This window comes from Bidens hawaiensis, unplaced genomic scaffold, assembly GCF_021521415.1.
Source record: "Bidens hawaiensis isolate Kalapana, Puna unplaced genomic scaffold, B.hawaiensis_p1.1 tig00026420_1, whole genome shotgun sequence".
In the NCBI taxonomy this organism is placed as follows: domain Eukaryota; kingdom Viridiplantae; phylum Streptophyta; class Magnoliopsida; order Asterales; family Asteraceae; genus Bidens; species Bidens hawaiensis.
This window is the reverse complement of record NW_027494250.1, coordinates 242,531-255,721: the sequence shown is the minus strand read 5'-3', so window position 1 is coordinate 255,721 and position 13,191 is coordinate 242,531.

The window sequence follows — 13,191 nt, the reverse complement described above, 5'->3', positions numbered from 1 at the left end:
AAAAAGATGAACGAAAGAATCAAGGAATCAAGGGTAAACGAAGGACTGCTCAGTGCTCATCGTCTCCGACGAGGAACCGCCGCACCACCACCACTTCATCCACTCCTTCTACCACACTTCTCGATTCCCAGTTCGTCAATGAAGATGACGAACCACCACACACATCCCACCGGTTTGCTCGATCCGTTTTCCGGCGAACACCACCACAATCAAGTTTTTCAGATCTGAAGCGAAACCTACCCAAACAACTAGTAAGCTCAAGATTCAAGAAACCATATGATTCTATGGAGAAACAAACCCTGAGTATTGGTGGGAGAAAATGATATGGGTTTTAACTCTTTAGTTTTGGTTTTAAAATTATTAGTTGCTAAAAGGGTAAAAAGGTAATTTAGTATGAAAAGAGGAAATATGTAATTAACTATTTAAGGTTGGGGAAATATGTAATTAATGGTCTTAATAGGGGGATATATGTAAAAATCCCTTTTAAGAAAGTACTTCAATATCCTCAAGTTTTTCATTCGAATTCTATGGATAAATTTACCTTCAATTTCTTCATTTCTTCATCATCATTTCCTCTAATGATCAATCAACATATATAATTAAACAAGTGACAAGTTTACCTCTTCGTTTAAGGAATAGTGTATGATCAGAATTGCTTTGCTGAAAGCCATATGTTTTCATTGCAAGAGTAAATCTGCCGAACCAAGATCGAGGTGACTGTTTAAGCCCGTAGAGGGTTTTTTTAGTCAACACGCTTCCTTTGTCTTGAAATTCTTTGTAAATCAAGGTGGGGCGTCCATGTAAACTTCTTTTAGCTCTCCATGCAGAAAGGCATTCTTAACATCAAATTAATAAAAATGCCATCCTTCATTTGCGACGATGGAAAAAAGATACACGAATTGTGTTGATTTTGGCTATGGTAGAAATTGTCTCAGACTAGTCAATCCCATATGTTTGGGTATAGCCTTTAGCGACTAGTCGTGCTTTATATCCTTTAGTAGTTCCATATGGTTTATGTTTAATAATAAAGACCCATCGACATCCCACAATTTTTTTCCTGAAGGAAGGTTACACTTTTCCCATGTGCCATTCTTCATTAACGCTTCATCTCTATTTCCATAGCATCCTTCCAGATTTTTTATTCTAAAGCTTGTTCTATGGAGGTTAGGATTTGTTCAGTATATAGGACCTAAGTAAAGGCTTTGACTTCTTTGGATAAGTTTCTCTCAACTATGTTTGTCATGGGATATCTTGAGGACCTACTTTGTTTGTTGGGGAGTACCGTTTAGTTGATATTCCTCGGTTAGCTCTAGGGCTGTTCACGAGTCGAGCCAGGGTGGTTTCGAGCTCGGGCTTGAAATTAAACGAGGCATCTCAGCAAAGGCTCTAGCTTGATTTTGAAGATAACCGAGATTTAAATCGAGCCAACGAGCCGAGCCTAAGTTGAGCCGAGCTTGATTACAAAAATGAGCCAACTCAACTCAGAATGTTTCAAATCAAGTTTTTTTAGCTAGTTTTATTCGAGTATCGAGCGAGCCACGAGCCCGAGCTTCGAGCCTCGAGCTTTTTGAACAGCCCTAGTTAGCTCTGGGTGGGAGAACGCATTTCTTAATTGTTTCTTCTTGTATGTGTTCTTCCTACACCGTTTATTGTATTGTTTCTTCTTGTATGCGTTCTTCCTGCATTGTTTGTTCTATCTCTATCTCACAATTATCAGGTGTACAAATACTTTGATTTTTATGAGATTCTTCGTGTGCGGAGAGTTGCTTACCTCAGACGCTAGTTGGAAGGATCTGGGTTGAAAAACTTATAGTTGGTCCAACATGTTGTTGTGAGTATAGTGACTTGTCTTGGGTACCGTGATCTTCAACTAATGATGATTGTGTACTTTGATCAACTTCTTCTGATGACTGAGCCCATTTTGGAACTCATTTTAGCCAATTCATTGTGTAATTATCCACTTTCTCCCCCTGACCGTTGTGTTGGGAAGTGTAAAGGAATTCGATTTCTAGAAAATCACAATTCATGGTATTGTACATATGACGTCTTGTTGGACTATAACACCGGTAACCTTTTTGGTTGATACCATAGCCCACAAATGCACACTTTTCAGCACAAGGGTTGAGTTAGGATCGATTTATTTTTGGTATGTTGACAAAAACAGAGCAGCCAAAGATGCGTGGTTGTAGTGTAAGTGCGGGAGGAAGTTCGGTAAACTCGGAAAGGGTTAGAAGAGGGGTTTTTAAGTCAAGAGCTTTGGCCGGAAGGCGGTTGTTAAGATTAGTGGCAGTAGCGAGAGCATTAGACCAAAAAGATTTACGTGTTTTAAATTCTATAAGAAGGGTTCGAGTTATTTCCAAGAGAATTCGATTTTTATGTTATACAGTTCCGTTTTGTTCGGGAGTGTGGGTGCACGATGTTTGGTGATTTATTCCTTTTTCTTGATAAATGTGACAATCGTCAATTTCAGGTTAACTCCGTTAACTCAACTCCGTCAATTCAAACCTAAAGATTTCTGAATCTATAACGCACACCTCATTACATTTAAACTAGGGTTTAAATGACGCTTGACACTTACTACATGTGTAGTCTTTCGGGAATTTGCACCGAAACGCAAACGAGTTGACGCAAACAATTGGTGAATAAACAAAAAACGTCAAAACAATAATTATGTGATAATTATGTGTTAGACTTATGTGTTATGTGATAACATGTTATTTAACGTTAACTCAATGTGCAAACTAAGTTAATTAAGCTAGAAAAGTAGCATTTGAAAGTTGAGGGACTTAAGTGTAATATATTATTATTATTAATGTTAACCTAAACCCTAAACTCTCTTCTCTCTTTCTCTCCCAAACCGACGGCAGCCCCCCCCCCCTTGTCTCCCTTGCGATCGGCCATCATACACACACATACAATCAAGATTGTTCAAGTTTGATTGAAGATTAAGGTGCTAGGAAGGTATAAACAACTATCCTATGCATCCTCTATGCTTAATTTCGGTTTTTAATGGGTTAATTATAAACCCTAGGTCCGATTTTTATATGTGGTTTGTGTTCATGTGTCTTGTTTTGATTGAAAGATGTATTGATTGTTGAATTGATAGCTAGTATTGGTGTTATTGCATGATAGTCGTTTGTTTCTTGATTTTGGGTTCAAGTAAAACCCTAATCATGGATGTAATGTGTAATTGATGTGCATGGATAGTGATTATGGTGTCTAGAGTGTTATATGAACGGATTATAGTCTATAGATGGTTAATATGTTGAGTTTTGTTGCAAACAGTTTCTGGACAGATTGTGTTGTTGATGTTCAATTGACTGTAACGGGGTGTAAATGTGAAAATTGGTTGAGATTATTGATACTACAGTAAACTAGGTTGAGTCTAGTTTCTAAAGAATATAAATTTGCAATTTTTCGACGTGTAAAAGTTAACTTTTATGATTTTACAAAAACGTTGTGCAAAGCTGAGTTGTTAGACCTGCTGTTAGGTTGTTTTGTAAATATTATATCTCATTAACTACGAGACCAATTGGGTTGGTTCCACTTCTGGAAGTTGACTTGTTGAGTTAGGAACCTAACCCAAGTGGTCTTGCATTTGTTGGATTTTTAGTTTAACGGGAATTTCAAATAACATTCTGTTGCGCATGAATTTGACTGTTATGAGTTTGTTGTAATGTTTTGATCATTATGAGAAATCTATGTGGAATAAAAATAAAATAAAATATCTTCTGGAAACCTAACACATGCATGCTTTTGTGATGATTTTTGGTAAATTAATTGAGATGCTATGATCGGTGGAATAGTACAATCTTTCAAGTAGAATTTCTGTCTCGGTGAAACTAGCTGCTGAATTTTGTGAAAATGCATGAAACATGATAATTGCTAGTTAATTGTTATGTTTTGACCAAATTGCCCCTGCGGGGAATACTTGCTAAATAGTTGTCGTGTTTTGACCAAATTTCCCTTACGGGGAGTAATTGCTAGTGATGTACATTATTAATACATGGCACGTAAATAATTGCTCACACATGCAACGTATCACAGATGTACTTGTTAAAGTCACACACGATTCACAAACGAAACACGAAATATATTGTGTGCATAGGTATTATGTGCCGAGTCTAGAGACTCGATAATATTTCCGACACTTAGAAAAATCTCTTTGTTGTTTTAGAACGCTAGAGAGAGTTTTTCTGTGACACGCATCCCTTGGTGATTTATTTTGGGAAATACTTCGCAAGCAGTGAGTTCACTTACCCCTTTTAAACTGTTTTCAAACGCTTTTCACTTGGGGAGATAACATACTCCGAAAACGCATTTAAGATTTTGTTAATATAGATTATATATCACTTGTAAAGACTAAGTGGCAAACGCAATAACTAAAGTCCTTCATTCACATCGAACCGTTTAATATTGGATAATAGCGAGTCATTGTTGAGTAGTACTACTGGGTTTGACAAACCCCACCCAACGCTAAACTCGACTGGAGGTCGAGTGGGTGTAATCTTGGCTAAACACATACCATGGTCGGGATAGACCCGGTGGCAAGGCAAATGATAAACAGTCAGCTTCGGTGTCGAACACTTAGTAATACTTGTTTTATAGGCTAGCTACCTATAGAAATATAATTGACATAACACTATCTGGTAACGCAAAACACTGAAACGCAAAACGCTGAACGCAAACGCTAAACGCTTTATTTTATATAAACTTGTGAACTCACCAACCCCGTGTTGACACTTTTAGTATGTTATTCTCAGGTAGCCGAGGCGGGCGCGCGGTATAGGATCATGCATTGCTTGAAACGCTTTTGTTATGCAAACTATTTTTTTTTAAACTGTTATCATTTGGTTTAAGTCGTCCTGCGTGACGCAACATTTATTTCATAGTGTTTACGCTTCCGCATTTAATTACTCGTAAACGTTTTCGTGGTTTGAAAACTTTGTTTTATGGTTTGATTATAACTAATGAATCCGATCCTGTTAGTTCACACCCTCTGACGGTAAAACTCCGTTAGTGGATTTTGAGGGTGTGACAGATTGGTATCAGATCCATTGGTTATAGCGAACTAGAAATTGCATGCATACTAGACTATAACCGCGACGACCAATTAGTTATAATGATACGCACTGCATAAGTTTGTGTAGTCTTTGTTATCTTATCTCTTTACCTCTTTCACTCATACGCGCGCATACACGGCTTACCTGTAGGGATGTCGACGCCACCATCATCACCATCTGATCAGATGACTCATGCTCATGGGAAGGAGCCGCAACTACCTACCTCATCGCCACCCCGTGTGTTCCCGGAACTCGAAGCTCCTGCACCGAAGAGGTATCGCTTATCCGGAGGCATGTACGAAAACGAAGTTAGCTGGGATTGGTACCCTAATATGATTAGGCGTATGGTCTATCGCGAACAAGTTCCCCCGCTACCTCACCCGAGCCATCCTGCTTACCCCAACACCCTACCACCCATAACCGAACCTGTAGAGCGTGTGCTCGCAGCTGTTGTTTCTTGTTTGGAGCGTGACGTGGGTTACATGCGCTATACGAGAGCTAACGTATCCGGACTGTTAAAAGATGGAACCGAAACTAAAGAGGAAATTTCCCGCCTGACAGCGGCAATGAAGGAAATGCAAGAGGCTAGTGATCAACAGATGAAGATTATGAGAAAGATGCAAGCCGAGATGATAGACTTGCAAGAGCAACTCCAAGTTGCAAGGACTCGAACCGAGATAGCTTTAGAGCGTTGCGATGTCCTACAAATGCAAATTGCTCAGAACGCAGCCGAACCTGAGGCAGAACCTGAGGCAAAGCCTGAAGAGGAACCCGAAGAAGATCCCGAAGAGGAACCTGAGGAGGATCCCGAGGAGGAACCTGAAGAAGAACCGGGGGAAGAACCGGTTGAGGAGGAGGCACACTCAGAGGTGTCCTCAGACGATGACATCTAAGGATGATAACACCTAGATGGAGGGGTTGTCTCCATCCAAACTATTATTTTCTATAATTTTAAGGATTGATTTGAAATACTTTGTAACGAATACAATGGTTTTAATCATGAATTTTTATTTGGATTAATATATGGTTGTGATGTGATGTTTGTTTCTTATTTCTTTCCTGCCTATCTTTTACATGTATGGCGTGTTGCATATGAAAGAAAAATTCATGTCTAACATTTTATGCTGTGATTCTAGGAAATGGCTGGAAGAAACGCTGGACACGGACGTGGTAACATCAACTTGACTGCAGCAGAACTCCAAACTCTGCTGAATGACCACGCGGCGGCCGCTCTAGCCGCACATGTCCAGAACCAAGCTGGAGGTCCAATAGGGACGTGTACCTTCAAGAACTACCTTGACTGCAAGCCCAGTACGTTTAAGGGCACTGAGGGAGCTATAGGCTTCCTGCGTTGGGCTGAGAAGGCCGAATCGGCATTTGAGATGTGTAATTGTCCCCCTGCCAGTAGGGTCAAATTTTCTGCTAGAACACTTGAAGATTCTACCCTCACTTGGTGGAATTCAAACGTACAGATTCTTGGATTGGAACTGGCTAACGCTATGAACTGGGAGGAGTTCAAAAACATGATGCGAGAAGAGTATTGTCCGAGAGAGGAGATTGAAAAGTTGGAATCCGAGTTTTGGTCATTGAAGATGGTGGGTTCAGAAATCGAAGCCTACACTACCCGCTCTCACGAGTTAGCCGTGATGTGTCCACGGATGGTAGACCCGCCGAGTAAGAGGATTGAAATGTATATTGAAGGGTTAGCACCGCAAATCCAGGGCATGGTGACGTCTTCCAGACGAGCCACGATTCAACAAGCGATTCGGTTAGCTCACAAACTAATGGATCAAGCAGTGACCCAAGGTGCGCTACCACCTAGGGGTTCAACCACTAAAGCCCGTGACAACCCGAGCACTGACAACAACAGCAACAACAACCAGAGCTATGGAAAGTGAAAGTTTGACAACACCAGATCCTCATCCTCGAACCCCCCATTTGGTAACGCAAAACACTGAAACGCAAAACGCTGAACGCAAACGCTAAACGCTTTATTTTATATAAACTTGTGAACTCACCAACCCCGTGTTGACACTTTTAGTATGTTATTCTCAGGTAGCCGAGGCGGGCGCGCGGTATAGGATCATGCATTGCTTGAAACGCTTTTGTTATGCAAACTATTTTTTTTTAAAACTGTTATCATTTGGTTTAAGTCGTCCTGCGTGACGCAACATTTATTTCATAGTGTTTACGCTTCCGCATTTAATTACTCGTAAACGTTTTCGTGGTTTGAAAACTTTGTTTTATGGTTTGATTATAACTAATGAATCCGATCCTGTTAGTTCACACCCTCTGACGGTAAAACTCCGTTAGTGGATTTTGAGGGTGTGACAATAAAAGTGCCCCATTGCCGAGTTAACAAACCCCCCCATTATCGGACCGAAGTATTTGGATGTAGGTTTTAAATTGTGTTTGTAGCATAATATAAAAATTAATAATTTTATTAAAAACTTTAGATTTGTGTTTTAGAAAATAAATCCAGGTCATACGAGTTCAATCATCAACAAAAAAACAAAAACACGAAAGCTTTGTCCATCAATAACTTCATCCTTCAGCCGACCCCCAAACGTCTGAATGAATATGGGACAAAGGTAAATTTACTTTTATGTTATTCCGTTTAAATGTATGTCTATGACTTTTAGCCAAAACACAAACTTCACAATTTATCGTTTCATTTAAAGGAAGTAGTTTTGGAAATAAAAGATGTAAATAACCGATAGAATGGTGTCCCAATCTTCGATGCCATAAGCAAGCTTCTCTATTCGTAGTTCCGTGAGCAAGCATCACAGTACCATGTCGAGTCACTTCGTCCACATAATACAATCCTTATCGTTCAGTGTACGCCTAATAATCGCTCTTGTCCTGATGTCCTGCAGTATACAAAAGCTGGGATGCATTAATACAGTGCAATTTAATTCTTTAGTTACATAACTGATAGATAATAGTTTGTGTGATAATGATGGAACATACAGACAATTTGATAGTTTTAAAGATAGTCCCCCCTCCTTTGACGGGAACTATTCCCTCGTTTGCGGTTTTAATGTGGTTAATCTTGGGTATAGAGTTTGATATTACATCGGACAATTCAAAAGTCATGGTGTCAGTAGCACCACAATCAAATATCCAAGACTTTTCCAATTATCACTGAATTTAGCCATATTAACTTGTCCAACGGAATTATACAAAAAACTTTTTATCAATCCCGGTTATTCCACAGTTTTATGTTTGTTAAAAAAATAATTTTGAGGGGCTTTTCTTGACAACCTACAATTATTTTGTGAATTCAGACCAGTATCATAATTACCAGAAATTTAGGGGGTTTATTTAACTTGTGTAAAACTATGGGGTTTAAGAAATTAAGGTTTAAAAAACAAGAAGGTCTTGAGGAGAGTTCCTCAAACCCGTTACCTCCATCGATGCCTGGTTCTTCTTCTTTTTCTCCGGCGGAAGTCATCCCACCGAACCCACCAGGCTTCTCTTTGTTGTCGCTGGTACTAGTACATCTGGGTTACCTATGGCGGCAACGGCTTTTCCCGTATCTTTATTATACCCTTCTTGTGACCGTCTTTCCACCATTCAAGATACCTGATGATCTTAAAACATTGTTCCTTGGTATGTTTTGTCATACCACAGTGACTACATTTCAACATGGACTTGTCAGGTTGGGAAACGATCCAGACGGTTTTCCAACTTGGTCTGACTGGCGCCGCCCCTTTGACACGAACCCTAATCCTTCATTTTCATTTATACCAGTGGTTACCAGCCCGACCGCCACACCTTGTTGTGATGAGTTACCGGAGACGACTCCAAGAATTTTTTGGTGTGTCGTTTCCTTTCTAACAGCCGCATAGGCTCCTTCGGCCGAGGGCAGTGGATCCCACTGGAGTATTTCGCGTTTTATCGGGTCATATTGCCTGTCAATAGCATTAAGGAATTGATAGAGCTTTTTGTTCATACCTAAATTTGTTATACGTTGCAATATCCATAGAACACATCACTGGATTTGGATCTTTGCGGTCAATTTCTCCCAGGTTCCTTGCATAACAATAAAAAATCCTCGAGAGGTACACCATTTTTTTTATTTCATTTGATGTGTAAATCGAATGTTTGAAGCTTAACATTTCCACTGTTGTATGTAGCCACGAGTGCATCCCATAACGATTTTGCATTCGAAAACTCGGTGAGGTTACCAGCGAGAGCCGGTTCAATATTTTGTATGCGCCATGAGAATACGATTAAATCGTTTTGTTCCCATTGCTCATATTTGTCGCTCTGTGGTTCGGGTGGGTCCATAATCCTGGATAAATGGTTAAGAAGAGTTTTTTGATTTCCCCCCGATAGCAACTCGAATCATTCTTGCCCACAAGGGGTAATTTCGGCTATTCAGTTTGAGGCTAATGTTGAGGTTGTCGAAAATGTTTGATTTTGGGATTTGGTTTAGAGAATTAAAGCTATTTTTGAGAAGGTTTGCAATTAAGCTGGGTTGTTAAATCTTCATTGTTTGGTCCTGTTTTTTTTTCGAGCTACCATCATCAGACATGGTGGCTTTGATAGAAAGAAACAAGAGGTTATGGGAATATGATGAGCAAACTAGAGCAGTTTGGTCCTAGAGCCAGACTTGCTTTGATACCATATGATCATTAGACAAAAATTGGGATTAATCTCCTCTGTTTATATTGCTTACAAGAGAAAATGATTACAAATAAATAGAAATGGCTACAAGATAAACATTGGAATACAATCAAGAAAATAATATGGGAACAATCTCCAACGGCGATTTAATAGCAAGAATCAAGGCTGCCAATGAGGTAATCTTCTTGAATAGGAAATGTGTAAACTGACCATACTTTAAATTTTAATGAAATCTTTATATTTTCTAACACATGTCACGTAAATCAATCCACTCAGTGTAATTGTCGAAATCTTTCTCATGCCCATCATCTTTTAAACATCGTGCATATTTGCATTCAATGATAAGAACAACTGGTTGGTTTACAGCATGATCTAAACGATATTCATCCGGGGGATTCGGTTCTATATGAAATAAAACATTAAATTACAATTAGTTATTGTATTACAGCCAAAAGAATTACTATCATCATTTAATACAATTCATACTACAATACCAGTGCCAAGATATTATGATAATGATGTAGTAACAGAGCTTCCGCGTTTTGTTTCACTTTCAACCAGCCTCCTACGTAATATGGTCAAAGATTTTGAATTCCATCGACCGGGTTTAGCACAATAGCCATCAATGATATTGGTTCCGTAGGATTAATATTTGAAACGTTAATTAAGCAGGTAATTTTCATTACAAATAAATAAATAAATGCAATAAAATGAATTCTACTTACAACAAGTGGCGGATCCAGAAAATTTAGCCAGTGGATGTGTCACACCCCGACCAAAGGCGGCAGAATATGCCGGGGTGCAACAGATTCCTTAAGAACACTATGACACTATTAAGTGACAATATTTAAACAACTCATTTAAATTCATAATATCATAAATAACACAACACTGTTCATACAAATAACCGAATAAATAGTCAACCAAATAAATTGTTCATTTATGTCTAATAACCTAAACGGTCACAAGATAATAGTTCTTCAAGTCTCCAAATCAAACGAGTAATAAACCTGTACATTGCATAAAATAAACTTTGTCAACATGAATGTTGGTGAGCAATTTTCATAGTTTTGAACTATAAGTATATAATAGATGAAATCCACAACTTGTATATGAAACAAAAAATAATAGCAACAATTTAGATATGCAAATAGTAAATAGTTTGAGACACCTTTCTATATGGTAACAACCAAATATACTCAGATAATAGTTGCCCTATGCTACTAGCAATTAAGATAAAGTAGTTAGGGGAGTGTATGATCATACTTAATAGTTTCATAGAGGCCAACCCGCCTAAAGCAATAAACATATAGCATGTAATTATGTAAAGCATATAACACCAAATCGAGCATTTATTTTAGTAACATATACTAAAAAGTTTGTGGTTTGAGACACAAATACAACTCATTTGAATTCGAATAAGTATGCAATGTCACCCCCAAAACGTAAGATGGAAAACGGGGGATGAAATTACTCATATGAAATAAATAACTTGAAGGGTTGTTTGTGATAACCAGGATAATAAGTTCAACGAGTGAGGTCTAGGTTAAAAGGGGTTTCAGTTTAGAAGATGGTCTTGAAATACTTTAAAGTAAAATAAAATGACAAATTAAATAATTAATCAAAGTTTGAGGTTTAAAATGTAAATATTTAAGAACTTGAAGTAACAATTTTTTAAAAGTAAGTTTGCTCGAAATCGGGTCTCGGTATTCTACTCATTAGTTTTACTTAACCTTTGTTAAGTAAATATGTGGGGATTGGTTTAATGCAATAGTGCATGACCCCTTGTTAGATATACCAAGACGAGTTTTTAACGAGTGTTCGGTTAGTCGGTTCGGGTCTTGATAAATAGTCAAGTCCGAACCCGACATTCCAAAGTGATAAATATCATGAGATATTATTTAAAACAAAGACTTAACTAATGTTAGAAGTTCTATTAAAGGAGAAACTCTAAACATCATCGTAAAGTGAGTGTTCGGTTTTATCGGTCAAAGCTTGTTATAAGATCAAGTTGGATCTGACATACCAAGTACTTTAAGAAAACATTTATAATTAGTTTGCAAAATTTCTCAAAGAAAATATAAGGTTCGATTTGTTTGGCTTAGTTGGTCCAAGACTTGATATATGACTAAGTTTGGGTCCAGCAAATCCATGCTAAAGTAAAAAATACAAAAGTGTAAATAAAAGAACTTAAACACTTAAAACTTTCATACAACTTGTTTTAAAACAATTAAATAATGAGTTAAACGAGAGTTCGGTTTTGGTTCGGTCCTTGACTCGGAATGAAACCGAGGATGGTTGCCACATACCCAATACCATGGAACTCATCAAGTAACGTTAGAAATTATAATACACAAATCTTACATGTAACACATTATTAAATCATTTAAAATATATAAAGCATTTAAACGAGAGTTCGGTCTTGGTTCGGTCTTTGACTCGGATTAAGACCGAGAATGGTTGCCACCTACCCAATACCATGGAACTCGTTAGAATAAACTTAAAAATTATAATACTCAAGTCTTACATACAACATGTTAAAATAAAGTATTTAAACAAAAGTTCAATTTTTGGTTCGGTTCTTGACTCGGGATGAAACCGAAGATGGTGACCACATCCCAAATACCATTGAACTATTAAAATGATTTGGAAACTAAAATAATTAAGAACTAAACAATATAAAGCTTAAACAAAACCAAAGCATAAATTGAAGTGTATAACAAGGATTGCAATAATCCTCCATGTAGCGTTGCCTTATAAGCATTTCACCTCAACCGACCATGACCGGAGAAGTGAAAGCCGAAGGAAACAAGGGGTATATATTATATACATATATGTGTGTGTGTGTTGTAATAATAATATTTAATTATAAGGAGTTAGTTAGAAACAAATAATGGTTCTTGTTTGACTCTTAGAAGTCAAACAAGAAGGAACTTGTAAGTTGAAGCTTACAACTTTGGATCTTAGATTGAGAGAAATTTTGGAGAAGAATAGCCACCAAAATGGTGCATGGGACATTGCTTTTGTAGTGGTAGAAATATGATTCATTCATAAGGGGTAAAATTGCATGTGATGGGTTAAAATGGTCAACAATGCACAAAACAACAAACCAAAAACGAGTTGGTCTGTAGGTGTTAGGGCATAGAAATTATGCTAAGGATCCTCAATCCTTGAATAGTTTATGGATCACTTATCCTTGTGATATGTTCCAGATTATAAAGGATCAAGGATTCTTGGTATTATTTGTTTACTAATAATTGTGTTTGAATGGTGTTGTGTTTAATAGATATAACGGCTGGAAGACTAAGTCATCCTATTCTTGCGCTAGTGGACGACTCTCGCACGTGGTCAAGAGAGAAGAAACGACTAGTGGAGAAGATGGCGTAATTATAGGAAAGATAGTTAGATATTATTTTGTATATAATCGAGTTATTGATCAACTAGGAACACATGCACACTCATTAGCTGATACTCGCATACACATTAGCTCAACTCT